General features: G+C 39.9%; 1 protein-coding gene across 1 annotated transcript in view; it reads right to left on the minus strand.

Moving 5' to 3' along the window:
• YWHAE (tyrosine 3-monooxygenase/tryptophan 5-monooxygenase activation protein, epsilon) overlaps positions 1 to 15,886 on the minus strand; it is a 53,999-nt gene that overhangs the window by 37,784 nt on the left and 329 nt on the right. The gene's annotated exons all lie outside the window — the stretch shown is intronic.

The raw sequence follows: 15,886 nt of genomic DNA on the forward strand, positions 1-15,886 counted from the left end.
CATTTTACTCCAGAAAAATGAATAACCTGGAAAAAATAAAGTTATATTAAATATTTCATCACCTGCAAGGCAGTAGTAACCTCTACTGCACTTGGGCAAATATAGCCACACAAATCTAACCATCAAAAAACTTTAACAAAAAAAAGGCTATGCATTATTGCCATATAACCTCCAATAATCTCAAACTCAAGATTTCTGGCAGTATGTTATCTGCTGAAAAAAACTGCTGACACAATCTCTAGAAGGGAGCTTTAAAAGCTCATCTGGTTGAACCAGCTGCACACCCAGAGATATCCATTAAATTTGGAGTGCAGACCAAAAGTCCAAATTTTAATATGCACCCAAGTGATTCTAATTCGGTCAGATATTTGAGTAACAATTCCAGTGGTTCTCGACCCTGGCTATATATTAAAATTCCCTGGGAAGGTTTTCTTGTTTAAAGGTGACCTAGGTGAACAAACCAAACATTTTTAAAGTTTTCATGATAATCTGGCTATAACGGTTCAATTTCTGTTTTAAAGAGACAGGGATGTCCCAAACCTGGGTACAGTGGCAGCTGGTTGGTGGTGCCCATCTCATATCAGCCAGGAACAAAGCAACCCCTTGTTTATCCCCGCTTCGCTTTTGGTCTGTGCCTATGCCTGGTTCATGCCCTGGTCACGTGAAGAAAGAAAAAAAAAATAAAAAAATTATAAAAAAAAAAAAAAAGGAGAATGAGAGAGAGAGAGAGAGAGAGAGAGACACACACACACACATATATACAGGGGCTCACTCTCCTGGCCGAGGCTAGAGTGCAGTGGCACCATCATAGCTCACTGAAGCCTCGAACTCCTGAGGCTCAAGCAATCCTCCTACCTCAGCCTCCCAAAGCACTGGGATTATAGGCATGAGCCATGACTCTAGGCCTAAAGTATTTTTTCTTATATTCACATTTTGACGAGGGAAAAAGGTAAGTTACTGAATAGCATGTTATTTTTATGAAAGAAGCATTAAGTGCGTATCACTTATACAAATGAATGGTAGCAAACATTTTTTCATATCAAAATCTCCGAAACTCAAATTTTTCTTAGTCAGTGGTGTTTCATGGTACAAATTAGCATTTTTATCAATGTTATGTAAAGTGACACATTGATGGCATACTGTAGTCAATATAAATAAGGTATGTTTTATGCTTAAACACCCATAGGCACTTGAGCAAAGAAAAATTCTGAAAGGAGATTTAAACCATTAACAATAGTTGCTTCTGACAGGATGCAGTTTTCATTATTTATTTGATATGGTTGTACTGTTTGATTTTTACTTTTAATTTTATCTTTTGTAGTAAGACAATCAAAACAGAAGTGGGGAAATTACATTTCACATTTCAGTTAAAGTTTAAAAACTTAAATGTACAAGTTTTGTAGCTAAAAAATTTTTGTACTGCACATTCTTAAGTTGCTGGTACTATCAACTGATGAAACCCTTTCAGAAAAAAAGTGGGCGCAGTGGATCACACACCTGTAATCCCAGAGCTTTTCAGGAGGCTGTGTGGGAGGATCGCTTGAGGCCAGGAGTTCACAAACCTGGGCAACATAACGAGACAACATCTCTACAAAAAAAAAAAAAATTAGCCAGGTATGGTGGTCCCTACGTGTAGTTCTAGCTACTCAGGCGGGTGAGGCAGGATCGCCTGAGCTCAGGAGTTTGAGGCTGCAGTGAGCTATGACACCACTGCACTCTAGCTGGGGTGACAGAGTCAAGACACTGTCAAGAAAAGAAAGAAAAGGCCAGGCGTGGTGGCTCATGCCTGTGATCCTAGCACTCTGGGAGACCAAGGATCGTTTGAGCTCAGGAGTTCGAGACCAGCCTGAGCAAGAGCAAGACCCCGGCTCTACTAAAAATAGAAAAAAAAAATTGGCCAAACAACTAAAAAATAGAAAAAATTAGCCGGGCACGGTGGCGCGTGCCTGTAGTCCCAGCTACCTGGGAGGCTGAGGCAGGAGGCTGGCTTGAGCCCAGGAGTTTGAGGTTGCTGTGAGCTAGGCTGACGCCACCGTGCTCTAGCCCAGGCAACAGAGTGAGACTCTGTCTCAAAAAAAAAAAAAAAAAAGAAAAAGAAAAGAAAAGAAAGAAGACGCCGTCAAGAAAAGAAAGAAAGCAAACAGATTATACATGTCAAAAGACTTATGTTCATTTACTTTTGACTAGTAAATCCCACTTCTCAGAATTCTCCCGAGCAAGTAGCTCAAATTACAGAAAACTGTATTTTGAATATATTTTATTGCAGTGTTACATATACTAGCCAAAAACTCAAAATAGCTTATTACTGGATATGTTATATAGCCAATAAAGACATTCACAAGCAATTCACGATGTAAAAAAAAAGTCCATGTTATAAAATTCAGGCAGACTTAAAGATGTATCGATAAACATAATGAAACGGTTAAAAATCTACAAAGAAAATACCAAGTATTATGCATTTTCTTCCCAGTATATTCCAGAATATGTACATCTATATTGAAAAACTACAGCCAGGCCCGGTGGCTCACGCCTGTAATCCTAGCACTCTGGGAGGCCAAGGATCGTTTGAGCTCAGGAGCTCGAGACCAGCCTGAACAAGAGTGAGACTCCGTCTCTACTATAAAAAGAAAGAAATTAGCCAAACAACTAAAAATAGAAAAAATTAGCCGGGCACGGTGGCGTGTGCCTGTAGTCCCAGCTACTTGGGAGGCTGAGGCAGGATTGCTTGAGCCCAGGAGTTTGAGGTTGCTGTGAGCTAGGCTGACCCCACGGCACTCTAGCCCAGGAAACAGAGTGAGACTCTGTCTCAAAAAAAAAAAAGAAAGAATACAGAAAACATACTGAATAAATATTTTAGGTGACAAATATCCAAGTAGCCCAAGTTTATTGTAATGCAACTTAATCAGCTCTTTTTAGTAATGACTGTCCTCCAAATAAAGGATAAGTAAATAAAAAGAACTCTTCTCTGCTTCATAGAAATTTTTTAAAATCCATTTCAGATGTTTTCTTTTTTTTTTTTATTTTTTAAGAAACAGAGTTTCACTCTGCTGCCCAGGCAGGAGGTCAGTGGCTTATTCACAGGTGTGAACATAGTACTCTACAGCCTAGAACTCCACTCCTGGTCTCAAGCAATCCTCCCATCTCAGCCTCCCAAGGAGCTGGGACTAGAGGTGTAGGTGGCATCCAGCAGTTACACATTCCGTAAGTTTAAAAAGCCTGAATGATGTGTCAAGTAAAGATATGAGAGAAAAATATGTATCTTAATACTTTAAATTACATCTTGATTAGTAAGTCTACTTGCTAATCTATCCAGACTTGACCTGAGGGCCTTTAAAATAGCTGCAAACCAAACATTCTCCTAATCTGTCTTCAAAGTCATACACAGTAAAATATACTGCTAAACAGACTGCTACTAAGGTCCCAAAATTCTTTTAGCTTTTAAAATGGAGAAAAGAAAACTGGGAAACAATATTTATGTAGTGTGATACACAAGGAGAAAAGGTAAAGACACAATCAATAAAGAAATGTTGGAAGCATTCTGAAATGAGAAAAGGTAAAGGTTAAGAAGAAAGCTGCAGCAGTAAGACGAAAGCATAGACACCATATTAATGATGTACATTTATTAACTGCTGAGAAGAAAAAATTCAACAGCAACTGCCCTAGAGGAAAAAGCCAAATTGCCTGTGATCACTCCCCCATACCTCCAAAGTACATATCTGAAAAGTCAACTACTGAAAAGGTACATTAAAAAAAAGGTCTTGGGTCATATTGCTATCAGTAAATTCCTAGCGCTTCCTATCCAGCTCTCTATAAAGCCTTAGTACCATATGTCAAGGAGTTACAGTGGTCTTTTTCTCATGCTCAACATTGTTTAGGCCGGGCACGATGGCTCACACCTGTAATCCTAGCATTCTGGGAGGCCAGGCCAGAGGATCGCTTGAGTTCGGGAGTTCGAGACCAGCTAAAGCAAGAGCACGACCAGATCTCTACTAAGAATAGAAAAACTTAGTCGGTGTGGTGCTGAGCGCCTGCAGTCCCAGCTACTCTGCAGTCCCAGCTACTCCGAAGGCTGAGGCAAGAGAATAGCTTGAGCCCTGGAGTTTGAGGTTGCTGTGAGTGGGGCTGACACCACAGCACTCTAGCCGTAGCCCCAGGCAACAGAGTGGGTCTCAGAAAAAAACAAAACATTGTTTAACCCCTCTATTCCTTGATTAAAAAGAGTAACACTTGAACATACTCAATGGTCAAGTGAAAAAGTTAGGCGGTTGAGAAGTCAGTCATGGCCTAGGCTGATTTCAAACGTAGAAACAAAGAATCTCACAATGTGGGAGGGGAAAGGAAAACAGTTCTTTAAATAAATATAGAATGGTATGAAAATTCCACATATAATCTTATAATATATAAGATTCTACTGGTTAAAGCATATTACTATTGCATAATCAAATCCAAACATTTTCTTATGACTGCATTTACCAACTGTGAAGAATACCACTGAAACCAATCCTCTTCTGAAAACAGAGGCAGTGGCCTTTTCCATTCTCCTTATCCTGACAACTAACAAAAGGGTAAATTCCATTCATTTTGTTTGAAAACAAAGTAGTATTTTAATGTACCACCTTTTCTCCAAAATGACTGAAGTACTTGGGGGTCCCCATATTGCACAGAGGGAGTTGTACAAGTGACCCTGTAAGTGCTGCGTTAAAAGAACTGCAAACACAGCAAATCTCAAGGGGGTAGGGGAGGGAATGGGGAGGGAGAGGGAGAGAAATAAAAGAACCAGAAAACCTAGAAAGTGAAACTAGGTAAAATCAATTTAAGTAAATACAAAAAACAAAACCAGTCTTGAAGAAAGCATTTATGTACAGTCCCTCAATAATCCTGGTACTTCCTAAAAAGCCTTAATGCCTTTTGGGTATAATGAGGCCTCCACTCACCTTGTAGGCCTCCCGACCACCTTTTAACATCAGACTGAGCCATATGAAACCATCATTTTTGGAGGTCAAAAATGACTGATATTGGCCAGGCATGGTAGCTACTAAGGATGCTGAGGGCAGGAGTTGGAGGCTGTCGTGTGCTACAACAGCCTCTGCGAATAGCTACTGCACTCCAACCTGGGTAGTGAGACCCCATCGCTACTGATAATGGCAATTTCACAAAGTAGCTCAACCTTATACTTCATTAAACACAAGTAGAAATATAAACAGAAATCTGAAGAATGGAGGGTTTCTCTAGTAAACTGACCAGTAGCTGAGTTAACTGCAGTGGAACCCAAAGCTGCAGATTCAATCCATAGCTGTACTTAAATGTTTTATAGCCCTCCATCCTGCTGGTCACAAGACAAGTATAAAAAATGTTTGGGGTGTCAGGGCCTGGGTGGGGCCTGAAAAAATGTTTCTGCCTGTAAACCCATTATATAAAATCACTTTCAGAAAAGAAATTCCTGGCTCACACCTGTAATCTTAGCACTTTGGGAGGCCAAGGCAAGAGGTGGGAGGATAATTTGAGGCCAGCAGTTTGAGACCAACTTGAGCAACACAGCAAGATCATGTCTCTACAAAAAATAGAAAAATTAGCCAGGCACAGTGCCATGTGCCTGTAGTCCTAGCTACTTAGGAGGCTGAGGCAAGAAGATCTCACGAGCCCAAGAGTTTGAGGTTGCAGTGAGCTAGGATGACACCACCGCACTCTAACCTGGGCAACAGAGTGAGATCCCTTGGTCTCAAAAAAAAGAAAGAAAGAAAAAAACAGAAATCCCTCATTATACAGGTGATAAAACAAGCCCTGAGACAAAGTAACGTGTCTAAAAGGGACAGCAGTCAAGAGATAAAACCTAGGGTAGATAGACCACCCCCTCCTAAATTTAATGACTCCTGGTCCAGAGCTAGTTCCATCATGTCTTCTTGTTGCCTGTTCACTGCAAAATGTACTCAATTCACATACTGTTCTGTCTTCTTCATATATGAAAGGTAACAGTGAGAAATTAAGCCAAAAGACTGTTCAAAGCAACTTTTAAATGATAAAATCAAAATCTAAGGTACAGGCCGGGCGCGGTGGTCGGGAGGCGGGAGGATTGCTTGAGCTCAGGAGTTCGAGACCAGCCTGAGCAAGAGCGAGACCCCGTCTCTACTACAAATAGAAAGAAAGAAATTGGCCAAACAACTTAAAATAGAAAAAATTAGCCGGGCATGGTGGCACATGCCTGTAGTCCCAGCTACTCGGGAGGCTGAGGCAGGAGGATCGCTTGAGCCCAGGAGTTTGAGGTTGCTGTGAGCGAGGCTGACGCCACGGCACTCTAGCCCAGGCAAGAGAGTGAGACTGTCTCAAAAAAAAAAAAAAAAAAAATCTAAGGTACAGAAATAGAGCCTCAAGCAGTTTAGGCTGATGTCTACATAAAACGAATACTAAAGTAGAAGGGGATCAGCTTTGAAAACACACTTGGCTGAATAGTAGTGATGTTTTCTTTCCTCAAGTACTTAATGCTTATCTGTAAAATGGGTAGAACCTACTTGTGGGGTTGTTTGGATGATTGAGACAATGGTAATCATTTAGCATAGCGGTCAATAAATAGGTATTATTGTTACAGGGTTTTATTATCAGTCAATGAAAATAGTTCTTTTAAGAGGTTTTTCAATTTCTTAGTACCACTTTACACCAGTAGTCAACGAATTAAATAAGCAGCTTTCTACAGTCTTTATTTAATATGGGACAGAGACCAACACCTGGTACAGTACCCTCCATATAGCAGACACCATTGTTGTTACTAATTCAAATTAACTCTTACACACACTAACAATAATAATTCTGAAAGCATTTATACATTCACAGAATATAAGCTCCTTGAAGAGATCTTTTGTCTATTTTGTTCAATGGTGAATCCCAAGTGGCTACAACCATGCCTGGCATGTAACTGGCACTCAATAAAATTTGCCAGATGAGTTTAAAACTTATTTTTAATACTCTGAATATATATTAAGGTTTTTGAAAACACAATAACCTTTTTTTTTTTTTTTTTTGAAACAGAATCTTGCTGTGTCACCCCTGGCGTTAGCCTAGCTCACAGCAACCTCCAACTCCTGGGCTCAAGCAATTCTCCTGCCTCAGCCTCCCAGAGTAGCTGGACTACAGGCCAGGCGCATGCCACCATGCCCAGCTAATTTTTTCTATTTTTAGTAGAGACAGGGTCTTGCTCTTGCTCAGGCTGGTCTCGAACTCCTGAACTCAAGCGATCCTCTGGCCCAGCCTGCCAGAGTGCTAGGATTACACATATGAGCAACAGTGCCTGGCCCAAAACACAATAATCTTGGTACTCAAGTATGTACAATTTTTCTTCCTCATGTACCAATATAAACAAAGGAGCTTGTCCTCCCTCTAAAATTAACTCATACATTCCCCACCAAGAAGAGAAAACAAATTGTTCAGCCTTCTAAAAGAAATTTAAAATCTCTTTCCCAATTAGGGGCTGCTACATTAAAAAAAAAAAAAAAAAGACAATCTTTTACCCAGATTCTACAATTTTGACTGCAGAAAGGAGTTTCTCCCATCAGTCTCAATATTGGGGCGGAGGGGGCGGAATACCTCTTACTCCACCAAAACAGATTTCTCCTCTCAGAATTTAAAGGGGTATTTCCTCAGGTAGCCAAATGTGTTTGGTTGTAGTAAAACTAAAAAAGTGAAGTTCCAATGAAAGCAGAGGTGGAAAATAAGAGGCTAGAGAGATGAGTGACCTAAAACACTAAAGTAGGGAAAAAGAGGCAGAGGCAGCTCCAAGTCTAAATCTCTTTTCACAATTTTTATAGAATTAGAAGCAATATTAAAACAAAAAAATCTTAAAATTCTGTTTTGAAATACTCGAGAAGAAAATGATCAGAAATAACCCTTGCACTAATAGTTTAGTAGGATTATACTACACATTCAGATTTATTAATCTGACTTGTTTTCTGAAGTCTTTCATGAGCCAAGAAACCCTCATCAAAATTTCAGGACTTTTACAGTATATTTTAACATTTTAAAAAGTAGTGTATTATACATAGACTATTTCATATTCATGAATGAATGCCTTTTGAAAAACCTACAAAGCTTTAACTGTCATGATAGTGATGATAGTTTCTGGTCAAAGAATACACAATGTTCTTGAAAATTCCATGGTAATCCTATAATAAATTTTTACCACATAATTTACGATTTACCATATTATGATCAAATATAATTCATTAATCCCACAAACTCTTAACTGTAACACTTAACATTTCAACACAAAGTTCATCACAATAACCGTGCCTAGGTCCTACAAAGCCCTCAAATACTAGCCACCAGTATTAATTAATAGCTTTCTATTGACCAGAACCCATTCACTGCCCAAGGCTTACCCTAAGCCTTTAGGATCACATTTCACAAAACTGATCACATGTAATAACATTATTTTCATAGTAATCTGAGACAGCTAACATGCAAATATTCTAACACTGATTTCCATTTTCACACTAGGGAAATTTCATCCCAAATCCACAAACAAAAAGTGTTACAGTTGCTAAGGAGAAATAGTCTCAATTATTAATCTGAAATTAATGCCAAATTATATACCAGCTCAACGTAAGTATTGCTTGGGAATAAATAATTTAGACAACCTTCACTTTCTGAATATGCAAATCTTCAGATATTAAGATTAAGGATTTTGGGGGGGACTATTTCTTTGTGTAGGTGTTACTTAAAGACTAAGCCCAGAAGAGTATACTGGCTAAGAGTAACTCAAAAAGGTAGGTTATCTTCTTAATATGAAACTAGTAGATCAGCAGCAAAAACAGTTATTTGACTTTTCACATTGGGTAAGAATGTTTTGCAATAAATAATACCGACAACTACTACACTCTGCAATTTACAAAAGCCCACAATTTCATAACAACACTGCAATTAGTAGGAAAGAAAGACATCACTAATCCCCATTCTATACATGAGGAACCCAATGATTCCTACGAATTCTGTGGTAGCAGATACACCACATCTGCCAAAGTATGAAATAATGTCATAACTCTTCTTATAGTGTAATGTGTGTCCTTCAATTTTAGATATAAATGACGAAAATAATTAAACACATTTCATAGTGCTTTAGCTGCATAATATCCTGTACTTATCACAAATCAAGTCTACCAACGACAGATCTGCTCAGCTACTGTGATAGATCATCAGAAGGGCAATAAATTCAAGATTAAATTTCAAAAAAGATAAACCAAGATTACGGTCATGTTTTCTGCACTATACAGGACTGGGTGTTCTAAACAGAACAGTCATAACAAGGTGTGGGTGAGACTTTAAAAATTTATGTGGGGGCTAGGCACGAACCACCACACCTATAGTACTAGCTACTTGAGAGGCTAAGGCAGGAATATTGCTTGAGCCCAGGAATTTGAGGCTGTGCAGTGAGTGATGGCACCACTGCACCCCTGCCCAAGCGACAGAGGGAGATTCCATCTCAAAAAAAAAATTTTATGTGGGGATTATCAGGGCATGTTGGTGCACACCTGTAGTCCCTAGCTACTTGGGAAGCTGAGACAGGAGGATACTAAAGCCCAGGAGTTCGAGGCTGCAGTGAGCTATAATCATGCCACTGCACTCCAGCCCAGGCAACAGAGCAAGACCACATCTCTTTAAAAAAAAAAAAATTAAATGGTAAAAAAAAAAAATTTTTTTTTAATTTATGTGAGGAAAAAATTGTGAGCTTAGGACACTGTTGGGAACACCTAAGTCTACTACATTTTTAAACACGGAATTAACTCAAGGTAGACACTGCAAAACCAACACACTTGGCTTTGACACTACACTCAGATTGAGTAGCTGGTATATCAGCAAGCTCTATTTTCAGCAACCACCATATCCTTGACTTTTCCCATTCAATTTTGGGGAGTGAGAGGCTGGGAGGAGGAAATGTTTTTCATACTATGGAAAAGTACGAAGTATACTTCTCCTCTGATTTATCTTATGTTCTGCCAAATGCTAACTTCATTTGAGAAAGAAGAAAACCAATCTTCTAGGGATTAGATTTAAGATATTTCTGTGTTAGAGGGATGGATAAAGTTTAGGAAACTTTCGTGTGAATCTAAATGAGAAAACTAGTAACAAATGGCCTTAAGCAGAATAACCATAGGGCAAGTTTGTAGCCCAGGACAAGTCTATTTATGCCTGCTGTTCCAGTTTGATTATGAATTAGTACATCTTTTCAAGGTATCCTCGTTTGGATGATAAATTATGATGACCCTTTATTATTACTTGCTACAATCTAGTAAATTTCAATAAACTTCTGAACTGGTTCCTAGGGCCATGACTAGCATGGACATTTAATTAATGAGCTCAAACCATAAAGTTACAATGGTAACCTAATTTGTCAATTTGGATGTATCAGTATTTAACTGTATCAAACTGCTAACTGACCATTTCAAAAACAGTTTTAGAACTACCTTTTGTTGCTGTTCCTCACTATCCCTTAATGCTGAAGTCCTCAAACCACACCCCCCGCCATGGCCATGGCCAGTTAGGAACTAGGTCATACAGCAAGAGGTGAGCAACAGGCAAGCAAGGGAAGAAGCTTCATCTGTATTTACAGTCACTCTCCATCACTCACATCACCACCTGAGCTCTGCCCCCAGTAAGACCAGCAGCGGCATTAGATTCTCACAGGAGCGAGAACCCTAAGCTTGTGAGGGATATAGCCTGCGCATGCCTTATAAGAATCTAATGCCTGATGATCTGAGGTGGAGCTGAGGCAGTGATGCTAGCACTGGGGAGCGGCTGCAAATACATTAGCAGAGAGGTCTGACTGCACAATAAATGTAATGCACTTGAACACTTGAATCATCCTGAAACCATCCCCTGAACCACACCCCCCCACCCCGTCGAAAACCTGTCTTCCATGAAACCCGTCCCTGGTGCCAAAAAGGTTAGGGACTGCTGCCTTAATGGATTCCATCTGACATCTATCTAAGCAACTATGTGGAGGAACATTTGTGAATCATTTGCCAACCTTTGCCCCGCACCCCCCCAAAAGTTTTATGACTACATCATTAACAGTATTTGTTAAGACGAAAGTTGCAGGTGGGGGGGGACACATTTAAAAACATTTGAAAAAAGTATTTTACAGAAATGCATGGCAACAGCCATATCCCAGTACAGACACTACAATAAACCATGGTTTTTAAGCAAGAACCTGTATGTGAACACACATTTTGAGATTACCTAAAACTCCAATTTAACTTCATTTCCTGTGCCTTTAAATGAGATTGTTTTTGAAAGAAAGCACCAGCTTCTTTTTTAAAAAGTGAAAAGATATTTTATCTACAATTCACAATAGATTATTCATCATAAACATCAAGATATTATTATTTGAAGCAACTGCTAAGGGAACAAGTATACCTATTCTTACTCCCCGCACACCCAAAAGGCACCACCTTATTTAGTTACACACAGGTCTTTTGTGAATGGCAAAGGAGAAAAAGTACTGGTCTAAAGGTCAACAGACAGATAAGTTCCGGCTTTACCATTTAATAGGTGACTTGCCATGTGATCACAGAAAAATCACTGTACCTTCTCAAATTCACATTCTTGAACCATAAAATGGAAGCAACACTCCACCTACTTCAATCTTATTATATGAATTAAGTAAAAATTCTTGTAAAAGTGTTCTGTGAATTATGAAACTCTGTATAAATGTTGTAATATAAAAATATGTATAATATAAAGCTTAAAAATTTAGCTTTCACCCTATGCCTGTCATTACTGTTTATATACATACATGTAAGTTTTCTTGAAATATAAAGTAAAAAAATTCCTGCAAAAATCAACCTTGAAACCCTCCATTAAAACAAATCATGCTTTCAGATCACCTTCTTGAAGTATTTAAAACATACTTGTAGGCCAGGCACGGTGGCTCACGCCTGTAATCCTAGCACTCTGGGAGGCCAAGGCAGGCGGATCGTCTGAGCTCAGGAGTTCAAGACCAGCCTGAGCAAGTGCAAGACCCCGTCTCTACTAAAAAAAAAATAGAAAGAAATTAGCTGGACAACTAAAAATATATATAGAAAAAATTAGCTGGGCATAGTGGTGCATGCCTGTAGTCCCAGCTACCTGGGAGGCTGAGGCAGTAGGATTGCTTGAGCCCAGGAGTTTGAGGATGCTGTGAGCTAGGCTGCCGCCAACGCACTCTATCTAGCCTGGGCGACAGAGTGAGAGACTCTGCCTAAATAAACACATATATAAATAAAACGCACTTGTAAAATCAGATACATTAATCTACTGGACTGCAATTTCACTTGATATACCAGGTTAAAGCCAAGAAATTTTGAAAATACTTCCTATTTCCTCGACCAAACTATAAAACAATTATGAAGAGCCTGTTCGTATGAACTTTCAATATGTCTGCTTGTGCTTACTGACTTCGAAATTTGCTCCATTTTAATAATTCCATAAATGTTCTTTCCTATACCACAGAGTTCAAGTTGAGACCTTTCCATATAAAGGTGAAAAACGTGCCTAGGAATGTCTACAGTAGTAAGAATTTACCCATCACCTCAAATTGCAGAGACTCATGATTTCATTGTATCCCAAAGTTGTGTAAGAACAGAATATGCCCAATAGTGCACAAAAGTTTAAAGTATACTCAAAAGAGCATCTGCTCCAAATACAGGATAAAAGCTATCTGCAGAAGACCTTTTTAACATCTTATTACCCAATTCTACTTATGCATTTACGTCGGAGAAAAATAAAATTTATTCTGGCCTATAATCAAAGAATTGGTAGTTAATCTAAATGCTTTTAAATTCATTAATAAAGTTAATTTACTATTACCTATTTTTTTTCCTAACCAGATATGTATTAAGGAATTAATTCACTGAAGCTAGAGGCAAAGCTTTTGTGTTTTAAAAGGACCCTTCTCAATGACTGAGCAGAGATGCATTCCTGGTGTTGATGCATTCACAGAGTGAACCAAAAGTGACCATCAAAATTTCATCCCCACCTCCCATGAAGCCAAGAAGAAAGATGAGGGAAGGACAAAACTAGCAACTACCCCACAAGCCCAAATGTACTTTATGTTGCCCCTCTGCTACCCCCCAAAATGGGGAAAGTATTTTCCTCATCTATATTCCCCACTTTTCTGTACAAATCCATAAATACAGGACAGTAAGATTTGGTTCAGGAACACTAAGAGATGATGGACTTGCTTAATATGGCTACAAATAATATAAAAACAATTCCTTAGACTACTGGCTTGTTAAAAGTGATGAGATGCTAGATTTAATCTTCGAGGCCCAGTCCCAAACTTCAATATTTCCTATTTGCAAGCCAAAATTGTCCTTTTCTTGAAAAAGATTAGCTCTTCCTCCAGTACCATTAAATAATCCATATAAATTGATTCCAATCCCCCAGGATAGAGTTAAATGAGGATACAAAGAAGTTTAGCAACTAGGTTCAACACAGCATGCAAAATAAAAGATGTAGTAACTGTAGTAACTGTAGTAACACGGAGAAAAGAGGAAAAAAGGCAGCTGGAAAGCCAACATTTATATCCAAGTACCCCAAAAACAAATCATGCCAATGCACTCTCACCTTCTTCCACTCCCTACACCTGATAAATTTTATCTGGTAACTAGAACTATGGGATCACTTTTTGTCACCACAAACAAAGCTGAATTACTGGACTCAAAAGAGGACACAGAAGCTGATTCTGCAGAGGTGACTCTCCTTTCCCTCTCCACTGAATCCCCACCTTATGCCCCAATAGTCATAGAAGTACCTCCTCAGCTGGTAGATCCTATTTCCTTCCCCCTCTAGATCCTGAAGGGGACATCCAACATTAAAAACTGTAATGATGTGGTTCTATCTAAAGAGTTATATGTTCAGTAACCAATAAGAGCTTTGCTTTGGTCAAAAATCCTCAGCACTCGAACCCAAAACATGGTTATCACTAACCTGCCATTTACTTGGAAGCTACAATCATTAAGCTTCCAAATAGGTTTTAAAAATGAATTTAAAAATAAAAGACCTTCCCTCACATCCTTTTTGATTATCACAGCAAGTTTATTCAGAGCCTAAATCCCCACAAAACAGAAAGCATTCAAATAATAATTTGTTTACTCCCAAGGGCACTAGCAGATTAAGAGGGGAACCTGTTTGGGGCACAAGGGGGGAGGGGAGATTTCCATTACAAGCACACCTACATTTGTTCGATTTTTTAACACTCAAATAAAGACAAAGCTGACCTTGAGCTGTACTTCCCCATCTTATTCCCCTCCCCCTCCCAACGGGAACCTTGTTCGATACAAATAGCAATTTAAAAATTTACAAGACGAAATTTAGTTACAGTATCTTTCCTACATTTGAGTGCTAGAGATCTTTTTTCATAATATTCAAATCCCTGAAATCTAATTTTTGATGATATACTGGGACTGGCCCTGAGGTTATTCACATGACCAAACTGGCATATCAAGGAAAGCAAGGGCCCTATATAACATTTTTAAATATAAATGGCTTACTTAAGAAAAATCTAATGGCACTTGACTCCCACCATGTCTTACCCCACCCTACCCGACCCCGCAAAAGCTTTAAAACCACAGGAATCACATACATGATTTTTCGTTTTTGTAATACTACAGTAGTATAACTGTGAGGGTAACTCACGTACATAGGTCCAAAATGTGGAGGAAAGAGGAGTAAAAAATAAACTGCCCGGGACTGACTAGACAGACACAATGGATATTTCAATAAAGTTCTGGAAAATGACTGAAGAACCTCTAAGGGCAATGGAGCAACGAACAAAGAGGAACTACTAAAATTTGTATATAAAACCATTTATAAAATGCAAAAAAGAAAACAGAATCTCCTACATTCATTAATCCAAAAACCCAAGCCTCAGCTGAGTGCGTGGTAGGTTAAGATCCCCAACAAAGTACGAACACGCATTCCAAGGCCGGGGAGTCAACCAAAATACACTTAACTAAACACTATTTGAAATAACTTTGATTTTCAACAGGTCTATCAGTCAAGATGGTACATGAAAACAGGAAAGTCATCATTTTTACAAACTGGTAGGCTAGGGCACGGCCACTGCAAATGCTAAAACTAAGAATCATGGTCCCCTTGTCTCCTGCTCGACGTACTACTACCCACCAGAACCCACTGCTTATGTAGCTAGAAAAAGACTACAGGAACTTCGAGGTCTCTGGGATAAGGCCGAGGAAAGGGAGCGTGAGTGAGGTTTTTCTGGACCTTCCCAGAAAAAAGCGAGGTTGAAACGCCCAAAAATCCTCACTACAAGGTGTGCCGGCCCATGGGTAAGAAATCCGATAGCAGCATCTCAGCTCGCCTCCGCCCAAAGATGAAATGCAGTGATTCCCTCTCTCCTCTTCCCCCACCATCCTCCAACACTGCCCCCCACCACAAGCCCAAAGAAGCCCTCCGCTAGCTAGGGTTCTCCTTTGTGAGACTCCACAGCCGCCGCCCCACACTGGGCCTCCGGGGAAAAGCCACCGCCCCCACCCGCCATATTTCCCTGAAAGGCGCCCGCAATACACCTCCCAGTCTTCACTTTCTACCATGTGGGGGATGTTTCTTACCCCTTCACGCACCCGACTGTTCTCCATGTCCCAAGACTGTCCCAGTAGCTCCCCTGGGGATTGTTCACCCGGAGACAGCACCCGCCATCTCCTCCCCCTCCCCCGCCCCGGGACTCGCCCTCCCCCCAGCCGCCATTTTACAACCAACTCCTCCACCCTATCGCCTTGGCCTCCCGGCTAGCGAGTGTCTGCAGCTAAGGACAGCAAAGGGGTCAAATTCCTGGGCCTGGAGCCTCCTATCGCTCCAGGAGCTCGCAGGCCATTTCCTGCTTCCCGAATCCAAGTCCCCG

The sequence above is a fragment of the Propithecus coquereli genome, unplaced genomic scaffold (assembly GCF_000956105.1).
Source record: "Propithecus coquereli isolate 6110/MARCELLA unplaced genomic scaffold, Pcoq_1.0 Scaffold409, whole genome shotgun sequence".
NCBI lineage: Eukaryota > Metazoa > Chordata > Mammalia > Primates > Indriidae > Propithecus > Propithecus coquereli.